The sequence below is a fragment of the Budorcas taxicolor genome, chromosome 23, assembly GCF_023091745.1.
Source record: "Budorcas taxicolor isolate Tak-1 chromosome 23, Takin1.1, whole genome shotgun sequence".
Classification (NCBI taxonomy): domain Eukaryota; kingdom Metazoa; phylum Chordata; class Mammalia; order Artiodactyla; family Bovidae; genus Budorcas; species Budorcas taxicolor.
In genome coordinates this window covers 37818073-37842167 of record NC_068932.1, presented here as the reverse complement: position 1 = coordinate 37842167, position 24095 = coordinate 37818073, and positions in this window count along the sequence as shown.

The following is a 24095-nucleotide window of genomic DNA, read 5'->3' as shown; positions in this document are numbered from 1 at the left end:
GTGCTGCGGTTCATGGGGTTGCAAAGAGTCGGACATGACTGAGTGACTGAACTGAACTGAACTGACCCTTTTTCTGTCCCAGGATCGAATCCAGGCTAACACACCATATTTAGGAACTTTCTGTTTTCAAGGGAGAAAAAGAAAAGGGCTCCTAAACTTACTACTGATGAGATGAGAAATTGAATCTGAACTCACTGGCTGAGATGAACTGCCAGTGATGAATAAAGAATAAGAGTGAAGTGAAGTGCTTATTTTCAATGAGTCCTTATTGAGCACCTAATATATATGTTGCATTACTTACATATATTTTTATATAATGTGTATTATAATAATAGTTATGTTTTGAGCAATTATATGCACTGACTGATTACATCTTCACAAAATTCTATGAGGTTGGTGTAATTGTCATTTCTCTAAGTCTTGGGGAGCTAAACTTGCTCAAGATTATAAGGCAGAGACCAGTCTCAAATCCCTGTCAGTTTGACTCCAAAGTTCAGCATGTTAATCACCACGAGAAAATTCTACTTAATGTTCACTACATGGATATATCAGTGGTACAGTTATCTATTGCTGTGTAACAAACCTTTCCAAAATTGGTTATTTAAACAACTATTTTATTATGCTTATAGGTCTGTGGGTCAGGAATTCAAGTAAGGCACAGCAGACATGGCTTGTCTCTGCTTAGACTGACTCAAATGACAGAAGATGACTGGTGTGGCTCACAGGGCTTTACATGTTGGGGACCCTGGTTCTGGCTCTTCTTTTTTTAATATTTATTTTTAAATTAGAGGACAATTACTTTACAGTATTATGATGGTTTTTGCCATACATCAACTTGAACCAGCATTAGGTGTACATATGTCCCCTCCCTCTTGAATCCCCCTCCCCACTCCTTCCCTTTCTACCCCTCTGTGTTGTCACAGAGCGCCGGCTCAAGGTTCCCTGCATCATATATCAAACTCCCCTTGGCTATCTGTTTTACATATGGTAATGTGTATGTTTCAGCGCTACTCTCTCAAATTATCCCAACCCATGGCTTTTTCAGTCACGTGTCTGACACTGACCTGGAGTAGATGGATGAGCTGGGGCTTTCTTTCTTTCTCCCTTTCTCTTTCTCCCAGGCGTGTTTCCAAGCAGTTAACTTGGGCTTCCTCACAGCATGGTAGTCTCCAAAGGATCAGTCTTAGAGGGCAGCTGGATTTCCTCAGAATGACCATTGCAAGAGATGGGCTGGAGACTGAGACAATGTCACTTCTTGTATTGGTCAAAACAGTCACAAAGTGCAACTAGACTCAGGGGAAGGGGAAACAGACCCCAGATGGTGGTGGTGGTGGGGGGGGGAGTGTCATAAAATGTCACCGCTTAAATTCATCATAATCAGATACATAATCATAAAATAAGAATTACTCTCTTTCAATGCTTTGGAATAGTTTCAGTTCAGTTCTGTCTCTCAGTCGTGTTTGACTCTTTGGGACCCCATGGACTGCAGCACCCCAGGCTTCCCTGTCCATCACCAACTCCTGGAGCTTGCTCAAATTCATGTCCATCGAGTCAGTGTTGCCATCCAATCATCCCACCCTCTGTCATCCCCTTCTCCCATCTTCAATCTTTCCCAGCATCGTGTCTTTTCCAATGAATCAGTTCTTCACATCAGGTGGCCAAAGTATTGGAGTTTCACCTTCAGCATCAGTCCTTCCAATGAATATTCAGGACTGATTTCCTTTAGGATGGATTGGTTGGATCTCCTTGTGGTCCTAGGGACTCTCAAGAGTCTTCTCCAACACCACAGTTCAAAAGCATCAATTCTTTAGCCCGCAGCTTTCTTTATGGTCCAACTCTCACATCCATACATGACTATGGAAAAACCATAGCTTTAACTAGACGGACCTTTGTTGGCCAAGCAATGTCTTTGCTTTTCAATATTCTGTCTAGGTTGGTCATGGCTTTTCTTCCAAGGAGCAAGCGTCTTTTAATTTCATGGCTGCAGTCATCATCTACAGTGATTTTGGAGCCCAAAAATATAAAGTCTGACACTGTTTCCACTGTTTCCCCATCTATTTGCCATAAAGTGATGGGACCAGATGCCATGATCTTAGTTTTCTGAATGTTGAGCTTTAAGCCAACTTTTTCACTTTCCTCTTTCACTTTTACCAAGAGGCACTTCAGTTCCTCTTTGCTTTTGGCCATAAGGGCTGGGGTCATCTGCATATCTGAGGTTAGTGATATTTCTCCCAGCAATCTTGATTCCAGCTTGTGCTTCATCCAGCCTGGCATTTTGCATGATGTACTTACTCTGCTTATAAGTTAAATAAGCAGGGTGACAATGTACAGCCTTGACGTACTCCTTTCCTGATTGGAACCAGTCTGTTGTTCCATATCCAGTTGTAACTGTTGCTTCTTAACCTGCATACAGATTTCTCAGGAGGCAGGTCAGGTGGTCTGGTATTCCCATCTCTTTAAGAATTTTCCATAGTTTGTTGTGATCCACACAGTCAAAGGCTTTGATATAGTGAATAAAGCAGAATTAGATGTTTTTCTGGAACTCTTGTGCTTTTTTGATAATCCAATGGATGTTGGCAATTTGATCTCTGGTTCCTCTGCTTTTCTAAATCCAGCTTGGACATCTGGAAGTTTACAGTTCATGTACTGTTGAAGCCTGGCTTGGAGAATTTTAAGCATTGCTTTGCTAGCATGTGAGATGAGTGCAATTATGCAACAGTTTGAGCATTCTTTGGCATTGCCTTTCTTTGAGATTGGAATGAAAACTGACCTTTCTAGTCCAGTCCATTAAAATGATAAGTATACATTAAATAACTCAGAAATGTTGATGATGATCATGGCAGGACATTACGATGGAGGGTAAATAGAACAGAAAGGGTAGCAATACTCTGTTACTTATGAACCTTGATGGTTAAAACATAGTGATTCCCAGGAGAGTAGTGGACAGTTGAAGAAGCACAGAAATGGTATGTTATCATTAATGCTTCAATTTCCACTGTTTTTATGATTTCCTTTCTTATGGGTATCTTTACTTTTTTAAGGTGTTGGGTTTTTACTGGTTCCCTGGTAGCTCAGATGGTAAAGAATCTTCCTGCAATGCAAGAGACCAGTGTTCGATCCCTGGGTCAGGAAGATCTCCTGGAGAAGGGAATGGCCACCTACTCCAGTATTCGTGTCTGGAGAATCCCATGGACAAAGGAGCCTGGTGGGCTACTGTCCATGGGGTCACAAAGAGTCGAACACAACTGAGCGACTTTCAGTTTTGTCTTTTAGCATTTTATCCCTGTAAATGTCATTGTTTTGTCTTAGAGCTTCATATGCCCTTCTCTGAATTTTTTTTTAAAAATTAAACTTTTTATTTTGAAATGATTGTAGATTCAAGTAGAATTGCAAGATATAACACAAATCTCTGCACCATCGACCTAGTTTCTCCTGATGACAACGCCTTGTAAAACTGTAGTATGATATCACGAACAGGAAACTGACATTGATAAGATCAAGATGCAGAACACTTCTATCTCCATAAAGATCCCTCAAAGTTGCCCTTTATAGCCATACCCACTTCCTTCCCAACCCAAGCCCTCTTTAACCCATGGCAAGCACTAATCTGTTCTCCATTTCTATAATTTTGTCATTCAAGAATAAAATATAACGGGAAAGATGTATGTGTATAACCTTTGAGGACTGGCTTTTTTCAATCCCTGTAATTCTCTAGAGATTCATTCAACTAGTGGTGTGTATCGAGAATGCATTCATTTTCATTTTTGAGTAATATGCCATGGTATGGGTGGACTGTAATTGAATCATTCACCTGTTGAGGAACATCTGGGCTATTTCCAGATTTTGGCTTTTCCAAAAAAAGGTGCTATCCACATACACTTACAGGCTTTGTGTGAACATAAGTGTTTGTTTTTCCAGGATAAATTTCCTGGAGTCCAGTTGCTGGGTGGTATGATAATTGCACATTTGGTTTTTTTAGGAAACTGCCAAACAGTTTTTTCAGGGGGCTATACCATTTTCCATTCTCATCAGCAGTATACAGGTGATCCAGTTTCTCTCCGTCATCTCCGGCGTTTGAGTTGTTGTTATTTGAATTTTAGGCAGCCTGATAGGTGTGTAGCGATAGTGCATGCTTTTGGTTTGAATTTCTGTGATGGTTAATGATGTCGAATATCTTTTCATGTACTTGTTTGCCATCTGTGTAGTCTCTTCAGTGAAATGTCAGCTCATGTCTTTTGCCTCTTTTCTAATCGGGTTGTTTGCTTTCTCACCATTGAGTTTCGAGAGTACGCTGTACATTCTAGATACCAGTACTTTGTATAGTATGTGGTTTGCAAATATTTTCTCCTACTCTGAAGCTTGTCTCTTCATCTTCTTAACAGTCTTTTGCAGAGCAAAAGCTTAAAAAATTTATGAAGTGAGTTTATCAGATTTTCTTTTGGTAGTGTGAAATTTTGGTGTCAAATCGAATACTTTTCCCATTCCTCAAGACTTTCCCTAAAACTTTCAGTATTATCTTTTACATTTAACTTAGTGATCTGTTTTGAGTTAATCTTTGGATAAAGTATGAGATTCAGGTCAAGATTAATTCCCTTCTTACATCCATTCGCTCCAACACCATTTGTTTGAAAGACTATCTTTTGCCAATCCAACTGTTGTTTGAACCTTTGGAAGATCAGTTGGGCATATCTGTGTGGGTCTGTTCCTGGCCTGTTTATTCTGTTCCATTGATCTATGAGTGTATTCCTCTGTCAGTGCTGTGCAGCCTTGGTTACTGCAGCTATGCCATAAATATTGAAATCAGGTAAACGGATTCTTCTCGCTTTTATCAAACTTTTTTTGGCCATGACATATGGCATCCAGGATCTTAGTTCCGCAACCAGGGACTGAACCTGTGTTCCCTGCAGTGGAAGCACAGAGTCTTAACCCCTGAACTGCCAAGGAAGTCCCTTATTTTTTATTTTTAAAAGCTTGCCTTAATTATCGAAGTCCCTTTGCGTTTCTGTATAAATTTGGAAAAATCTTGCTGATTTCTACACAAATCTTGCTGAGATTTTGATACAAATTATACTAAACTTATCTATATGTTTGCGTAGAATTGATATCTTTGCCACTGAGTCTTCCAATTCAAGAATGAAGTATTCATTTATTTATTTAGATCTTTGATTTCCTTCATCGATATTGTATAACTTCAGCAAACAAGTCCTATTTTGTTAGATTTATATTTAAGAATGTAATTTTTTGAAATGGTAATAAATAAGTGGTATTGTATTTAAAATTTTCATGTTATGTTCATGGCTATTATATACAAATATACTTGATTTTTTGCATATTTGTCTTGTATTCTGTGACCTTGCTAAACTTGCTTATTCTATGAGTTTTGGGTGTAGATTTCTTGGAATTTTCTATGTAAACAATCGTGCCATCTGTAAGTAGGGGCAGTTTTATTTCTTCTCAATCTGCATTCCTTTTGTTTTCTTTTCTTGTCTCATTACACTGGTTAGAAAGACCAGCACTATGATGAATAAGAGCTGTGAGTGCTTTATTCCTGATGTGAAGGGGAAAGTATTTAGTCTTTTGCCATTAGTCGTAATGTCAGTCGGAGGTTTTTGGTAGATGCTCCGTTCTTTTTCTGAGAGGTTTTTTGTTTGTTTGCTTTTATTAATATCATGAATGGGTTGAAGTTTGTTAAATGCTTTTTCTGCATATATTGACATCATCATATGACTTTTTGTTTTTTAGCCTGTCAGTATGGTGGATTACATGGATTGATTTTCACATACTGAACCAACCTTGCATTTCTAAGATAAGCTGCATTTGGTCATGATGTGTGATTCTTATATTGCTGAATTCTACTTGCCAATATTTTGTTAAGAAGTTTTATATCTCTACTCATGAGGAGTAATGGTCTATAGTTCTCTTTTTTCTACCATCTTTGCCTAGTTTTAGTACTGAGGGCATACTAACTTTATAAAATTTGTTGGAAAATATTCCCTTCTCTTCTTTTATTTGAGATTGTGTAGAATCAATGTTAGTTCTGAAACTCTCATTAAAATTCTTCAGTAAAACATCTAGGTCTGGAGATTTCTTTGGGAGGGTGGTTAAAATTATAAATGCAATTTTCTTAATAGTTATAGGGCTGTTCAAATTATCTATTTTGTATTGGTGAGTTGCGGTAGTTTGATTTTTTGAAAGTAATCTCAATTGGTTTATTTCATCTAAATTGTTAAATGTATGCATGTAGAGTGTTTGAAGTATTTCCTCATTATCCCTCTGATATTTTCAGGATCTGTGGCAATATTTCATGTATCATTTCTGATACTGGTCATTTGCGTTTCTCTTTTTCAGTCTTGATAGAAGTTTGACAATTTTATTTCTTTTCGAAGAACCAGTTCTTTGTTTCATTGACTTTCTCTTTTTATATTGTTTTTTATTTCATTTATCGCTTCTCTTATCTTTAAATTTTGCTTCCTTTGTGTGTTTTCTTTGTTTATTTTGCTCTTCTTCTAGGTCCTTGGGGTAGATGCTTAGATTATTGATAGTATTTATGGTTTCCATCCTTTTATCACCAATTTGTTTTTCTTATTATATATGAAATGAATTTTTTGTAGACAGCACATACTTTGGCCATGTTGGTTTTTTTAAAACACACTCTTCTAACCTCTGAATTGAGATTTAGAACATTTTTTGACAATTTACATTTAAAATTATTGTTGATATGCTGGGTCTTAAGTCTGCCATCTTTTTCCTGCTTGTTCTCTGCTTTTAATTTTTATGTTTTTTTCCTCAAATTCCTGTGTTTCACTTAAACATTTCTTAAAATTCAAATTTGATTTATCTATGGCAGTTTGAATGTATCTCTTTCTAGAGCTTTTTGAATGGTTGCTTCAGATATTATATTGTGTTATACATAATTTATCAGTTTACTAGTATCATCATTTTACTAGTTTGAGAAAAATATAAAAAGCTTATCTTCCTTCATGTCAGTTTATCCTTCTTCATATAATAGTTCAGTTCAGTTCAGTTCAGTTCAGTCGCTCAGTCATGTCCGACTCTTTGTGACCCCGTGAATCACAGCATGCCAGGCCTCCTGGTCCATCACTAACTCCCGGAGTCTACCCAAACCCATGTCCATTGTGTCAGTGATGCCATCCAACCATCTTATCCTCTGTCCTCCTCTTCTCCTACCCTCAATCTTGCCCAGCATCAGGGTCTTTCCAAATGAGTAAGCTCTACGCATCAGGTGGCCAAAGGATTGGAGTTTCAGCTTCAACATCAGTCCTTCCAATGAACATCCAGGGCTGATCTCCTTTAGGATGGACTGGTTGGATCTCCTTGCAGTACAAGGGAATCTCAAGAGTTTTCTCCACACCACAGTTCAAAAGCATCAATTCTTCGGCGCTCAGCTTTCTTTATAGTCCAACTCTCACATCCATACATGACCACTGGAAAAACCATAGCCTTGATTAGATGGACCTTTGTTGGCAAAGTAATGTCTCTGCTTTTGAATATGCTATCTAGGTTGGTCATAACTTTTCTTCCAAGGAGTAAATGTCTTTTAATTTCATGGCTACAGTCACCATCTGCAGTGATTTTGGAGCCCAGGAAAACAAAGTCAGTCACTGTTTCCACTGTTTCCGCATCTATTTGCCATGAAGTGATGGGACCAGATGCCATGATCTTCATTTTCTGAATGTTGAGCTTTAAGCCAACTTTTTCACTCTCCTCTTTCACTTTCATCAAGAGGCTCTTTAGTTCTTCTTCACTTTCTGCCATAAGGGTGGTGTTATCTGCATTTCTGAGGTTATTGATATGTATATAATATCCTTCTTCATGTAATAAGATTGTGTTAAATATTTCCTTTAATAAAAAAATATGTCAGACTGTCATAATTTTTGCTTCAAGCATCAACCGTAATTTAAAAGACTCAAGAGGAGAAAGAAAGTCTATTATATTGACCTGTAATTTTGCTTACTACATTCTTTCCTTCTTCCTGGTATTCTGATATTGTTTCTTTTATCATTTCATTTTTATTTAGAGAACTTTTATTAGCCAATCTCTTAGGGTAGATCTGCTGGCAAGAATTCTCTTAGGGTTTTTTCATTTTCTCTGAAAATGTGTTGATTTCTTCTTAATTCCTGAAGGATATCTTTCTTAAGTATAGGATTATAGGTTGTCAGTTCTTTTCTTTCAGTATTTGAACTATGTTACACCACCGCCTCTGGCCTCCATGACTTCCGATAAAAAATTCACTGTCATTAGAATTGCTTTCCTCCTATAGATAAGGTATTGTTTCTCAGTGATTTCAAGATTTTTTTCCTTTGTCTTTGGTTTTCAGAAGTTTGACTATGATGTATCTTGGTGTGGCTTTCTCTGGGCTTATTCTGTTTGGAGTACACTCAGTTTCTTAAATCTAAAAATGTATGTATTTTACCAAATTTGGGATGTTTTCAGTCTTTATCTCTTCCAGTACTTATTCAACCTCACTCTCTTATTTTTCTGTCCTTCTGGGATTCCAAGGGCACAAATATTCAAACTTTTATTAAAGTCTCAGGCACCTGAGGCTCTGATCATTTATTTCCAATCTAATTTTCTCTATTGTTCAGATGAGATAACTTATTGTTCTATCTTCAAATTCAATAATTTTTCCCTCTGTTCCCTTCATTCTGTTGTTGAGCCTATTTGTTGAATTTTTAAAGTTACTATACTTTTCAGTTATTAAACTTCCATTTAGTTTTTCATTATATCTTCTATGGTTTTGCTGCGATTCTGTCTTTTTTAATTTGTTTCAAGTTCATAATTGCTGATCAAAGCATTTTTGTGATGGCTGTTTAAAAATCTTAGTCAGATCATTCTAATATCTCTGTTATCTCAGTGTTGCTTGCTGGGCTATTCTAAGTTGCTTCAGTCGTGTCCAGCTCTCTGTGACCCTATGGACCACAGCCTGCTAAACTCCTCTGTCCATAGGATTCTGCAGGCAAGACTACTGGAGTGGGTTATCTCCACGTTAGCATCTCTTAATTGTCTTTTTCATTCAGCTTGATATTATCCTGGTTTGTGGTATGATGAATAATTTTGATTGAATTCTGAATATTTTTAGTACAATGTTAGAAGACGCTAGATCTTAATTTAGTCTTTTGTTTCAATTGGCTTCTCTTGATACCACTCCAGCAGGAAAAGGGGGAGGGGAGAGAGGCACCACCTCATCATGGCTAGGTTTCTTCTTGACCTCTGCTGAGGCCTATTCAAAAGGGAGGGGTGCTTCTTGTTAGTGCTGGGAGGGTGTGGGGGTTCTGGCTCCCCATGAGGCCTCCAGTGACACCCTGGAGTGGAGTGGCCTCTGGATGTTGGAAAGTTATGAAATTCTGACTGTTCAAGTCTACCATTTCTGATACCACCAGTGAATTGGGGTAGTGGGGGCACCTCGTTACTGTCAGGTGGGAGTTCAGTTTAAACTTACTGATAACGCAGGGGCATAGGGGTTTGAGCTCTTTAGTTCCTGTAAAGAATGGAAGTCAGCTACAGGACTATCTCTGACATCATTCCAGTGAGGATGGGGGTGGGATTCGGACCTCTCCTTACAGCCTGGTGGGGACTTCCCTGATAGCTCAGCTGGTAAAGAATTTGCCTGCAATGTGGGAGACCTGGGTTCAATCCCTGGGTTGGGAAGATCCCCTGGAGAAGGGAAAGGCTACCCACTGCAGTATTCTGGCCTGGAGAATTCCATGGACTGTATAGTCCATGGGGTTGCAAAGAGTCAGACACTGGCTGAGCAACTTTCACTTACAGCCTGGTGAGAGTTGAGGTCTAAAATCCCGCTTGGTCTTTCTGGTCATGGGGTGGGGCTGAGGCCACAGTGTTTTCTGTGATGTGCTGTTGCAGCCAAGAAGTTATTTTCTAAAAGTTTACTTTCTTGCAAGGCTGTCCTTTCCTTATGCTGTGGTGCAAGAGAGCAGGCTTTTTGTTGAGGCTCTTTTGTTTGCATCTGCAGGTATTCACAGATTACCTGCTTTACAGCACCCAGGCTGGAATGTCTAGAAAATTCCTCACTGTTCTTCTTTGTCAAGTCCTGGGATCCCTAGCCCATCTACCTTCTTTCCTCTGCCTTTCAGAGTCTTCTCATGCTTATCTTATATATTATGTCCAAGATTTTTAGTTGTATTTTGAGGGAAGGATAGAGAAAAGTACATTGACATTATCTTCCCAGAAGGTGAATTTCTGTTATCTTTATTTTTAAAGAATATAAAGGATTTTGTTTAAAAATAATAATTTTAGTTTGCACAGTAGGAAAACAAATACAGCCAATATGAAACAAACTTAGGTGTAAAACTTGGAAATAAATGCTCAAGATGGTCTTTTAAAGAAACCTATAGTCATTAAGACTATCCAGAACCTTCCTAGAATAAAAGGAACCCGCCCTTATACTTTGAGTTCTTTATACTTTCTTATCTTTAATCTTGTTGGATCCTACTGGGAACCCTGTGAAGGAAATAAGGCAAATATTATCATTCCAGTTTTACAGAAGGGGAAATGGGACCATAAAAATCAGAGCGAAACATAGGACCTATTAAAAATTTATATTAAACCATTGGCAATTTTTTCCCCTACTTTAAAATAAATAATCCTTTTATAGAACATCATAAAATTAATCTTTCCTGAAGGTTTTCTACTCTTTCATCAAAAAAGAGAGTATTTTACCTACTCTAATGCTTCTAGGTTCCAACAATGAGAAGATTTGTTTGGAATCAATGATAGGATGGGAATTTACTACCTTGGCACCCCCCTCAGAAATTCCCCACTGTATCGTCTCCCACTCATGAATCATCTTTTGAAAATCTTGAGTTAAATGCTGAATCCTCATCTGGACCCAAGCTGGAGAAATGGCATCCTCTTTGAATTTCGGATTCCTTCTGTGCGATGGAGATTAAACTCTGCCGTGTTCCCCTACCTGCTGCTTTATGGGCAGCAGGCTGAAACATGGAAACCATTCTGAAGGGTGTGTGATGCTTAAATGAAATTGTGTCCATTCTCATCCTGAATTACAGGCAAAGTACACTGTAGCCGAGTTTTTCTTGGACACCAAAGATTTTCACATGCCACAAAAGTTCCTCAAGTGTGATTTTCCACTGTCTACCTCCATAGTTCTGCAAGAGGCAGGGAGTGCCGAGGAAGTGATTGTAGGGCTTCCTTTTGGAAATACAGCCTGAAGAATTTCTCTGTTTAGTTCTGTTGCTATGTGCAGATTAAAGAGATTCAAATGCAGACTCTATTGAAGAAGAGAGGGGAAATAAAGCAATACCTTAAAACATGAGGAATCCTTTTAAAAATCATAAGAGAGGAAGCGTTTGAGAGTCAGGAATTGAGACCTGGCAGAGTGAGGTGCTGGATTTATTTGTTATTGTGTTAGTTGCTCAGTTGTGTCCGACTCTTTGTGACCCCATGGACTGTAGCCCGCCAGGCTCTTCTGTCCATGGGATTCTTCAGGCAAGAATACTGGAGAAGGTTGCCATTTCCTTCTCCAGGGGATCTTCTTGACCCAGGGATTGAACTTGGGTCCCCTGCATTGGCAGGTGGATTCTTTATCATCTGAGCCAACAGGGAAGCCTGAGTTTATTTAGGTATTCAATAATGGCTCACCAACACAAGGCACTGTGACATGGAGAAATCATTTTCCCAGTTAGGCCAGGGTCTGGCTCTTTTGTTTATTGTCAACACTTATCTATCGCCTGTTCCTCCTATCTGAGGCAATTGCTGGCAGCAAGAAGATTCAGCCTCTGTCCTCAGGGAGCTTCCAGCTCAGCTGAAGAAGCCAGACATAGAGACAAGAAGATGAGGAGTTGCAAGTGAATGGCACAGATGTGTCCTTGGTTCTGTTAGTTTTGGACGGGGCTGGCCCTAAGGAAGTAGGCCTGGGAGGTAGCAGGGGGAAGAGGTTTCAGCTAGAGAAGAGAAGGGAGGAGGGGCACTCGAATGGGTCTCTGCCGTTACTTCAGGGGCAATGGATGAACATGCCTCTAGGATCTCTGCCAAGGAGATAGTTTATAGAGGAACATAGTGGGAAGGGGAGCCCCAGAGACAGAACAGGTGAGACTGGGACTTTCTTTGGCAAGGAAGGAACGCTCTTAAGGGTCAGTGGGGAAATGAGAGACACATAGAAGGACATGCATCAGGAAGATGAATCCAGCAGTGGAGTACCAGATGGGTTGCAGAGAAGAGACCTGCATGAAGTGATGACAGGTCATTTGTATAGAAACAAATGTTCCCTTTTTGGTTAAACAACAAACTTCCGCAAGGGAATAATTGATTTGCATCCTCTTGATGTGTTTACAATTAATATGGTCAAATAAACGTCCAAAAATTCAAATTCAGCCAAGTTCAAGTTTTGTCAACCCCGGGGATTTCCTAATATAATCATGAAGCTATTACTCAACTGTCTCTGCACATCTTCTGAGTCCCTACACTGAGTTAACACTCCTACATCTAATTTGGGATGCAGAACTGAAACTATCATGTTTTTACTCACAGAAGAAATATCTCACAATTTTGACTACTACGTTTTCTCAAAATTATAAAATCTGCTTCACGTTTTTTATTGAAGTATAGCTGATTTACAATACTGTGTTAGTTTCAGATATACAGCAAGGTGATTCAATTATGCATACATATATAGCTGTTCTTTGTCAGATTATTTTCCTTTATAGGTTATTACAAAATATTGACTACTTTCTTGTGCTATACAGTTCCGTTCAGTTCAGTTCAGTCGCTCAGTCATATCCAACTCTTTGCAACCCCATGAACCGCAGCATGCCAGGCCTCCCGGTCCATCACCAACTCCAGGAGTTCACTCAAACTCATGTCCATCGAGTCGGTGATGCCATCCAGCCATCTCATCTTCTGTTGTACCCTTCTCCTCCTGCCCCCAATCCCTCCCAGCATCAGTCTTTTCCAATGAGTGAACTCTTCGCATGAGGTAGCCAAAGAATTGGAGTTTCAACTTTAGCATCAGTCCTTCCAATGAACACCCAGGACTGATCTCCTTTAGGATGGACTGGTTGAACCTCCTTGCAGTCCAAGGGACTCTCAAGAGTCTTCTCCAACACCACAGTTCAAAAGCATCAATTCTTCGGCACTCAGCTTTCTTCACAGTCCAACTCTCACATCCATACATGACCAAAGGAAAAACCATAGCCTTGACTAGATGGACTTTTGTTGGCAAAGTAATGTCTCTGCTTTTGAATATGCTATCTAGGTTGGTCATAACTTTCCTGCCAAGAAGTAAGCATGTTTTAATTTCATGGCTGCAGTCACCATCTGTGGTGATTTGGGAGCCCCCCAAAATAAAGTCTGACACTGTTTCCATTGTTTCTCCTTCTATTTCCCATGAAGTGATGGGACCAGATGCCATGATCTTAGTTTTCTGAATGTTGAGCTTTAAGCCAACCTTTTCACTCTCCTCTTTCACTTTCATCAAGAGGCTTTTTAGTTCCTCTACACTTTCTGCCATAAGGGTGATGTCATCTGCGTGTCTGAGGTTATTGATATGTCTCCCAGCAATCTTGATTCCAGCTTTTCCTTTTAAGTTATCTATTTTATATATTTGTTGTTGTGCTTAAGTGATGTGATTTTTGTATTTCTTCCTCTGACTTATTTCACTTAGTATGATAATCTCTAGGTCCATCCATGTTGCTGCAAATCACATTATTTCATTCTTTTTTCTGTTGGAGTAATATTCCCTTGTGTTTGGTATATCAGCTGCTTATCCTTCAAGGGGAAAAATTAAGTAATCTAAATGGCTAAAAAGAAGCCCACTGCCAAGTATACATAAGACTAGAAAGAGGTGGGTTGGGCTTGTCTCAGCATTGAGATGCAGTAATGCCCTTCAAGACCAGATACTACAAACCTTTCACTTCAGAGGTGAGGCTGTCAAGACCAGAGGGGTTTGGGGCCTGCCACCTGTCCAGTTGGTGGTCAGATGGGACCATGCTGGTTTCACCCTGTAACTCCATCTTCTGATGTTCACTGGGATGTCTGCTCATATCCTTGGCTTCCCTGGCCCTTGCTGGGCCTATTAGACAGTAGACATGAGCATCACTTCCCTGGTCTGGGATCTGATGGGCAGTCTCTCTCAGAGTGAAGTCCCATGAAGACTCTGAGACCAAATTCTATGACAAGTTTCTTTGACTTTTCTGGTTCTCAGTTGCTTCTTCTTTAAAATAGACTAATACCTGCTCCATGCATGTTACAAAGCTCTGATTAGGATCAGGGAGATTGTGCATGTGAATTTTCTTTCAGTTTAGTTCAGTTCAGTTCAGTCACTCAGTCGTGTCCGACTCTTTGCGACCCCACAAATCGCAGCACGCCTGGCCTCCCTGTTCATCACCATCTCCCAGGCATCACGACCATCGAGTCAGTGATGCCATCCAGCCATCTCATCCTCTGTTGTCCCCTTCTCCTCCTGCCCCCAATACCTCCCAGCATCAGAGTCTTTCCCAATGAGTCAACTCTTCGCATGAGGTGGCCAAAGTACTGGACTTTCAGCTTTAGCATCATTCCTTCCAAAGAAATCCCAGGGTTGATCTCCTTCAGAATGGACTGGTTGGGTCTCCTTGCAGTCCAAGGGACTCTCAAGAGTCTTCTCCAGCACCACAGTTCAAAAGCATCAATTCTTCAGCGCTCTGCCTTCTTCACAGTCCAACTCTCACATCCATACATGACCACTGGAAAAACCATAGCCTTGACTAGACAGACCTTAGTCAGCAAAGTAATGTCTCTGCTTTTGAATATGCTGTCTAGGTTGGTCATAACTTTTCTTCCAAGGAGTAAGCGTCATTTAATTTCATGGCTGCAATCACCATCTGCAGTGATTTTGGAGCCCAAAAAAATAAAGTCTGACACTGTTTCCACTGTTTCCCCATCTATTTCCCATGAAGTGATGGGACTGGATGCCATGATCTTCGTTTTCTGAATGTTGAGCTTTAAGCCAACTTTTTCGCTCTCCTCTTTCATTTTCATCAAGAGGCTTTTTAGCTCCTCTTCACTTTCTGCCATAAGGGTGGTATCATCTGCATATCTGAGGTTACTGAGATTTCTCCTGGCAATCTGGATTCCAGCTTGTGCCTCTTCCAGTCCAGCATTTCTCATGATGTACTCTGCATATAAGTTAAATAAGCAGGGTGACAATATACAGCCTTGATGTACTCCTTTTCCTATTTGGAACCAGTCTGTTGTTCCATGTCCAGTTCTAACTGTTGCTTCTTGACCTGCATACAGATTTCTCAAGAGGCAGGTTGGGTGGTCTGGTATTCCCATCTCTTTCAGAATTTTCCACAGTTTCTTGTGATCCACACAGTCAAAGGCTTTGGCATAGTCAATAAAGCAGAAATAGATGTTTTTCTGGAACTCTCTTGCTTTTTCCATGATCCAGCGGTTGTTGCCAATTTGATCTCTGGTTCCTCTGCCTTTTCTAAAACCAGCTAGAACATCAGGGAGTTCACGGTTCACATATTGCTGAAGTCTGGCTTGGAGAATTTTGAGCATTACTTTACTAGCATGTGAGATGAGTGCAATTGTGCGGTAGTTTGAGCATTTTTTGGCATTGCCTTTCTTTGGGATTGGAATGAAAACTGACCTTTTCCAGTCCTGTGGCCATTGCTGAGTTTTCCAAATTTGCTGGCATATTGAATGCAGCACTTTCACCCCATCATCTTCCAGGATTTGAAACAGCTCAACTGGAATTCCATCACCTCCACTAGCTTTGTTCGTAGTGATGCTTTCTAAGGCCCACTTGAATTTTCTTAGAAAATAGTAACTCATGATACAATTATTTCTATATTAGCTGATTTATCCTCCAGTCAACTGTGGATTGGTTTGGTATAAGTAATCAGGGAATAGTTTTTTAAAGCCCTTGACTTAGTGCTGTTATTCACACCAAAAGCTCTGGTCAGACTTACACTAGCCTGTAGGGCGTGTGAAGAATATAATTATTCTTAATTTCTTTTGTGTCACATCCGTAAGGTTTTTTTCCCAGGACAGAGAGGAATCTCTTTCTTTCCGGCTCCCAGTATTCGATTCAACAAAGTTTACTGAAACAACGTGCTATAAGAAGAATCATGCTAAGTACTGAAGAGATAAGTGAAAGAAGCCAGCTGCCCAGAGAAAACTCATGACCTGGAAAGGGGAAAAGAGCTCTTAGTATCCCGAGTTGAGAACCAGACATGAATTAACTGCCAACCTCGGTTGATACATACACGAGAGCATTTGCCCTTCTGAGAAGCAACTGATTGACAAATCAGCTTGATTTTGAGCGTGTTGATGCCTATAACTTTCAGGTTGGGGCTGTTTGAAATCACTGTTTGCCTCCCTCCCTATCAGCAGTTGCTCTGGCCTCGTGTGGCACCTAGTTTGACTCATCTGAAGAATCACCATGCATCCATTTGCCATGTCCCACCCCACGCTCATCTAGAATGATTTCCACATAAACTCACATGGGTCCTATTTTAGACCTTTCCAAGTGGAGTGTAACATTTCTTTATCCACTTTCTCTTAGTGCTTTTGTAGAAATTTAATTTTATTTCTTACACATTTTAATCCAGTTTCTTTGAAAAAAATATTAAGGCACTTAACCATGATCCTATGAGATAATAAAGTGATGTATGTTAGCTTGCCAAGGTTGCCATGACAAAACACCTCATGTTGCTGCTGCTGCTGCTGCTAAGTTGCTTCAGTCGTGTCCGACTCTGTGCGACCCCATAGACGGCAGCCCACCAGGCTCCCCCGTCCCTGGGATTCTCCAGGCAAGAACACTGGAGTGGGTTGCCATTTCCTTCTCCAATGCGTGAAAGTGAAAAGTGAAGGTGAATACCACAGAAATTTATTCTCTCAGAGCTATGGAAGCTGGAAGTCAGAGATCAAGATGTTGGCAGAGCTATGGTCATCTGAAGGCTCCTTCCTTGCCTCTTCTTAGCTTCTGCTGGCTCCTGGCAATTCTTGGCAGTTTTGGGGGGGGGGGATTGCAACTTCATCCCTGTAATCTTGCCTCTGTTGTCACGTGACATTTTTCTTGTGTCTCTCTCAGTGTCTTCTCCTTTTCTTATAAAGACACCAGTCATTGGATTCAGGGCCCACCCTGTTCTAGTATGACCTCATTTTAATCTAACTAATTATACTTTCAATGGCCTTATATCTGGGTTCACATTCTCAGTTTCCCCCCAGGTGGATAATGAATTGGTGGGGAGAACTTCCGCCTCCTACAGTAAATAAGAGGGACCATCATCAGTGGAATAGGAGAGTTGTTGTTTAGTCACTAAGTTGTGTCTGACTCTTCTGTGACCCCATGAACTATAGCCTGCCAGGCTCCTCTGTCCATGGGATTTCCAGGCAAGAATACTAGAGTGGGTTGCCATTTCTTTTCCAGGGCATCTTCCTGACCCAGGGACTGAACTTGCGTCTTCTGGTGGATTCTTTACTAGTGAGCCTCCAGGGAAGCCTGGCAGGGGAAAGGACTTGCCGAATAAAATGAAGAAGAGGGTTGACATCCAGAGGTTGTTGTAGGCTATTCCATACTCTTTCAGAAGACAGGCTGCAGGCTTGTGGTTGCAATTCCTTACACGGAGTTACTATAATCAAGAACTTGAGTTCTAGGGTCTGACCATCTGGGTTTGAATCCTGATTGATTTCATCCGTGTGATTGGAGCCAAATTAGTTAAACTAACTCCCTATGCCTCAATTTCTTCATCTATAAACTGGGATTAATGACTATTGGGGGAATAATGAAATAAAGCATGTAAGGTGCGTGGCATGAGTGAAAGCCAGCCATGACGATGTTGGCTTTCCAAAGTCTAGAAGGCGAAATATAAGGAAGTCACACAGTTCTGATGTGGGAGGGGATGGCCAAGGAGTGATAAAGTCTGGCTGAGAAGTTTAGGAAAGCCTCCATGGAAGGGATGGCCATTACAAGGACTCAGACATTTGTAGGGAGGTGCGCACAGGTCCTATCCAGCTGTCAGGAAAGTGTAGGGTCTTGGGGGCATGCGGCAAGTCTGGTCTGGAACAGAGAATGAGCGAGGAGGTGTATAGAGCTGATTGAACAAATTGGCTGGGCCCATGCTGGACACCAGGATGAAGACCCTGACCCAATTGGCACAAGTGGTGCCATCTTGCCAAAGTCCTGATACCCACAGAGAACCAGGAGGAAGGGCATTCCTTGGTCTCTGCAGGAGCCTATATCATCCCATGCCATGTATCTCTGTATTCCCACTCATAAAACCTCCTCATTGCTGTTGGTTTTCAACCCAGTTGTAAATTTTGTAGCTCTGCTTTGATGTACCACAAACTGTCTCTCATCTCCCCTCTTTGGTAGAACCAGAACTGCCCATTGTTAGGGTTTTATCCTACCTCAGATGTTTTATTCCGAACTCCCAGTTTTACAACCCGGTGTCTTCTGTCTCTCCACCCCCTCGCTTCTTTATCTATAAACAGGGTTATATATGTGACTCAGTGTCTGGTCCACTGTGACCCCTGGGTCACTTCCAGCCTGCCTCCTTGATCTGTAGGTGTTCTAAATCTTATCCTGGCCTAATTTGCTGCTTCCCTCTTTGTGGGGCACTGTGATGCACACACATAGTACTGCTCTGTATCAGGACTGTGGCAAGCTGCTCTCCTCCCAGCCACAAACCATAAAATTAAGAACGGCGAGACTCTCTTGATTAATTTCATTCGCCTGTCTTTAAATCCGTTAAAGAAAATGCCTGCTTAAATCATTCTTTTGCAAGCATATTTGTAAATAATACTTAAAAAGCACTTCATCTAATTATTCTTACCACAGCTGAATGTTAACAGATTGAAGATGAGATTTATGTTTAGACAGAACTAAGGTACCAATTTTTTTCTCAACAATAGATGCTGCCATTAACAAAATTAAAACAGAAGACGTAGACCGACAAAAATTAATTTGCAGCAGGCTTCATCATTTCTCTAAGCAAAGCCAGTCTCTCTTCAACTGCCTGAGAAAAGCCATAAAAATTTCTGAGAAGAATCTGGAGTTTGGGATTCCACACTAATTGCTTCCCCTCCCCTTTTACCTCATCTCCTTTTCTTGTTCATCTTGACCGCAAAGGGACAAGCAGTTTCCATATCCAAAATACCTTCGGCTCTGCTGGGGTGAGGAAGTCAGTGGGGAGCGGGGGGCAGGCCGGGGAACCACATAAATAAATGGGAATTTCTACACGGACATGAGGATTTTCGTTTTCATTTTTTTTAAAATGAGAAGAAGGCACGAGTATAAATTCCAAAAAGAGCAATTCATTTAAGTCTATCATTTTTGGCAACACAATAGAACGCACATTGGGATGAACAGTCACAAATCACTTCCCTTCCCACTGTCTGTTTTCCCCACCATATGTTGCGGAGAATACAGTTCACATGCTGAAGTTTCGCCTCCTTTCCATGTGAGAAAGCATATTGCTATATCAGCAGCCTGGTCACCGAGCCAGCGTTTCTTGGAGCGGTGGGGGTGGGAAGGGAGAGGAAGGCATGGGGGAAGACAGCTCACCTTCCAGGCTTTATTGTAAAGCCTGGGGAACCTTCAACATAATTTGCTCCTCAGTAACATGGGGTGGATTGAGCTGGACTAGGTGCTTCCTGTAGTGACTTTTACTGACTCCCAATAATCAAGTTCTGGGTGTGAACTTGATGGGCCACCAGTGTGAACACATAGCATAGATGTCCCATCAATTTTTTTTTCTTTTTTACAGTTTACCATTTTATCCACCATGGTAACCTCCCTTCTCCATAGCGAGTGCAGCGTGTGAATCTCAAGTTTTTACTTAGTCAAAAGCTTATGATATCATCCATTCTCCTTCATGGTTTCCCCCACCCCATCATATCCCCTCATCTGATCCACCAGTCGAAAACTGGACAGTAGTGACTGATGAAGCAGACAAAAGGTTACTCCATGAAAGACTCACAGTTCCAACCTTGTTGTTGTTTAGTTGCTAAGTCATGTCTGACTTTTTTCGACCCCATGTGAGCTGTAGCCTTCCAGGCTCCTCTGTTCATGGGATTTCCCAGGCAAGAACATTGGAGTGGGTTGTCATTTCCTTCTCCAGGGGATCTTCCCAACCCAGGGATTGAACCCCCATCTCCTGCATTGGCAGGTGCATTCTTTACCACCAAGCCACCAGGGAAGCCCCTCCAGCCTCATTAGTACTGTGTTATAACCCAGTGAGCTGATCTACCCACAATGCACCACACAAAGAGAAGGAATGTGATGAAGAGAAGTCTAAAGCTTCAGTCTTTAGGCAAGACTAACGTTGTGATGACCTTTGCTTGCCATCTCAGTTATGGAGGTCAGATGCTCTCTGTATCATATGTGTCATAATCTCTGTCCTTCCCTGTACATGGCAAATATGGCCCTGGTGAAACAGGTTTTCTGGAGAAATTCTAAGCTGACTTACGATGAGGTCAAATATTTGACTAAGCCCTACTTTTCATTTGTTTAAGGTTAAAAAAAAAACCCCACTCCCCATATTAAAAAAACTTTTTTTTTTTTTCATTTACACCATGACAGTGTTTGAAACAATGTTCTCAACATGTTCCAATATTTAATCCATTGCCAAGTGCAAGCTGACCTGTAGGAAACTTCATGAAAAACAAGGAAAATCTTTTTATTTTTTGGCTCTTGGGAGTTGTAAGAATCACAGGTAAAAAGTGAATTAGATTCCTAAAATGATGCATCAGACTCTTTGTCTAAATTAAACTGAACAGATGTGGAAAAAATGAGTCAGGGGCTCCCCATATAATTCGAAACGAGCTTTCAGGTTCCGCTTCCTAAGGCCGATTTCAGCCTAAGCCGCCTTATTGCCTAAAATCTGCAACCTGATACTAAAAGCTTGTCAGAATTAAGTGCACGCTTTATAAGTTTACATTTTACAGTCTAACTGTTTTTCTTTGATATTTGACAGGGACACAGGTTCCCATGTCATCTGGCCTTGAAGTACTTTTGGAACTTTCTCCTGGACCAATTTGAGGAAGCTCAAGATTGCCATGAGTTATAGGCCTTTAAGCTGCCCGCCCAGCCGCCGGCCGTTGGGCTCACACTTGAGGGCTAACACCTGTTGGCTGGACAGAGCAATTAATTTTTTTTTTTTTTTAAATGCAGTAAGCCGCCAAAAATCAAAGCTAAAGGATAAAAATATAATTTTACCTCTTGAGCTTCCAGGGGTGACCTTTGATCTCGTCCAACGTCTGTGTGGCAGGAGGCACCGATCTTAAATTTTCTTCCCTAAAGAAGCACCTTTGAAAGACACAAGTTCTGAGAGCTGGCTGCACGTGTCTATCCTCTGTCATTTCACTCTTGCATCATTTCACCCTTCACACAGAGACTTGAGATCGCCACTCAAAACAGAGTCAGAACTACCAAGTGTCCCCTTCTTTAGGAAAATTCCAGTTGGAAGCTCTAAAATTATACTGCAGTCCATCCCTTGTGAGATCGACTCTTATTTCCCTAAGAGGCATTAGTTGGGTTTTCCAGTTGATGATGATAATGTGGTATTTGTTTCAGAATATGTCTGTACATTAAACAGATAACTGTGAACTTGAAAGAGCTACATACCAATTGTGGACTGGGGCCTGGCCACACGGACAGCCTCCCTCCTTCTCTAAACCCTTTGGTAGCCAAGACAAGGTCACTGATCAGGGTAATTTGCAGGAAAAGTCAATTTCTCAAGTACTGAAGCAGGTGTTGTGGCACTCTATGACAATTTACTGAATCTAAATTGAGGAAGTCAAAAAAACCCAAAGGTCATGATCTGTAGGAAGAAAGGAGGAAAGGAAATCTCTTTGACTGTATTTTTAACTCCTTTTCTACTAAGACACACTCACCAACCGAAATGATTAATGCTAAAAACAAATAAATGAAAATCAGAATATCTCACTCTGATCAGCAACTTATCTGATTAAGTCAGAGGAGAGGAATTCAATTTTGCTTGCATTCATAAGGAAATAAGCCCAATTTATAGACTCTCAAGATCAGGTCTTTTGGCTTATGACTGTTTAGAAACAAAAATCAAACCAAGATGTCAGAACTTTCTGTCTTAAGAAAAATTAAACATGTTATAAACATTATATGATATATATTTAATACTACTTAGTCTGTGTGCTGAGTTGTGTCCAACTCTTTGGGACCCCATGGACTGTAGCCTGCCAGGTTCCTCTATCCATGGGTTTCCCAGGCTGGAGTGAGTTACCATTTCCTACTCCAGGGGATCTTCCTGACCCAGGGATTGAATCTGTGTCTTTTGTGTCTCCTGTGTTGTCAGGCAGATTCTTTACCATTGGTTAGCATATTGTCAGGTGGATTCTTTACCATTGATTTAGTATAAAGTGTGGAATATACTGTATGATAAACATATAATCTATAACTTGGATTTTTTCATTTAAATGAGCACATCCCCTACTTCTCCAACCCTAGGAAAAGAGACACAGCTAAAATGAAAAATACTTTTAGGAAGGGAAATGTAACATGACCTTAGTTGTTGGGTATAGTGAGGAGAACATGGGGTGTGGAGGTAGATTTAAACTTGAATTTTAGTTAATAACTAATTAACTGTGTAATTATAGCTAATCATTTAACCTCTTTAAGCCTCTATTTTCTCACCTGTAAAATTGGGTGTTATTGTAAGGATTAAATGAGCTAATATGGGGGGGTGAAATTTTGGCAAACTATACATACTAATTATGGTTACTAACCTTTAGGGTATCTTTATCCTGAACGATGATATGTACACCACTGGTGTGCATGAAGTTGTTGTAAGCCTTTGAGGTTTTAGAAAAATGTATCAATTAGAAGAAAAATGTTAAGTAAATAAGAGCACAGGTGGAAAAATATTGAAGGTGGCAGGCGAAAGACTGGCATTTGGGTGACTTACCAAGATTTAGTTAAGTTCTTCTTGGGAGGTAAGGAAAAGAGATGGAGTTCCCAAACTCCCTAGTGATGTTTCCTGCAAAAGAAAAAAATTTTTTAATTTTGGTAAAAAATTTAAAAATTAGTTATTTTTAGTTAATTCTAACATTTCAGCCGAAGAAGAAAATCCATTCACTTGCTTGTCAGTTTCTCTTATTCCAGAGGATATTCTCATTAAAACAGTATTCATGTAATCGGAAGACTTCTGAGTTCTAGTTTGTAGGTCAATGATTTAAAGCAATTTTAAGGGGAACAAAATTCTCTTCCAGCATAATCTGAATGCCCCACTGGGAACTCATGTCCTTTGTCTAACAAGGTGTGCAGGTTGGAATGTGATAGCCACAGTAATCATAAATGTCATGTACGCCAACTACCTTGTTTTGTGGATAGGGAGATTGAAGACCAGAGAATGACAGCTGTCTGGTGACTGTGGATGTTACAGGTTTAGGACTGGGAGGGGCTTTGTGTCCCATGATTAAGTTCAGGGCTTTTCCTAGTTTCTAAATGTCAAGTGCTTAATGTTCCAGCTAAGTAGGGAGGGATCGTGGAGGATGCCATTGTTACCTACAGCATTTTGACATTTAAATCTCCTCCATTCCTTTTCTTATACTGGTGCTAGTGAAAATCTTATGTAGAACACAGAGGGCAACCTTGAAAAACATTAAGCACTCCATACATTAAGAATTGAAATGTAGGTTGAATATTATTCTTCTAGAATCATATTCTCACCTGCTTTTAAAGTTTATGATTCTTTAATATTCCTAGTTTAGTTCTAAAGTTACTTTTCATGTTTCTGTTGCCTCCCCTTGGGTTTAAAGATATTGGGTTGGCCAAAGTTTCATCCGAGTTTTTCTGTAACACCACGTGGAAAAACCCTGAATGAACTTTTTGGCCAACCCAATTCTTTCACAAAGGTGCTTCTTAATCTTAACCATAGTGTTTGTGCACCTCCTAGCTTTATTGCAATATTTCAATATTTAGTGTTGCTCTTTGAAAATTCACCATACAGAAAACATTGGTCTATAAGGAAGATAACTTGATTGTTGATACATATTATTACACTTGAACACTTCACCTGTTTTATTTGTCGTTGTTCAGTTGCTCAGTCATTTCTGACTCTTCATGACCCCATGGA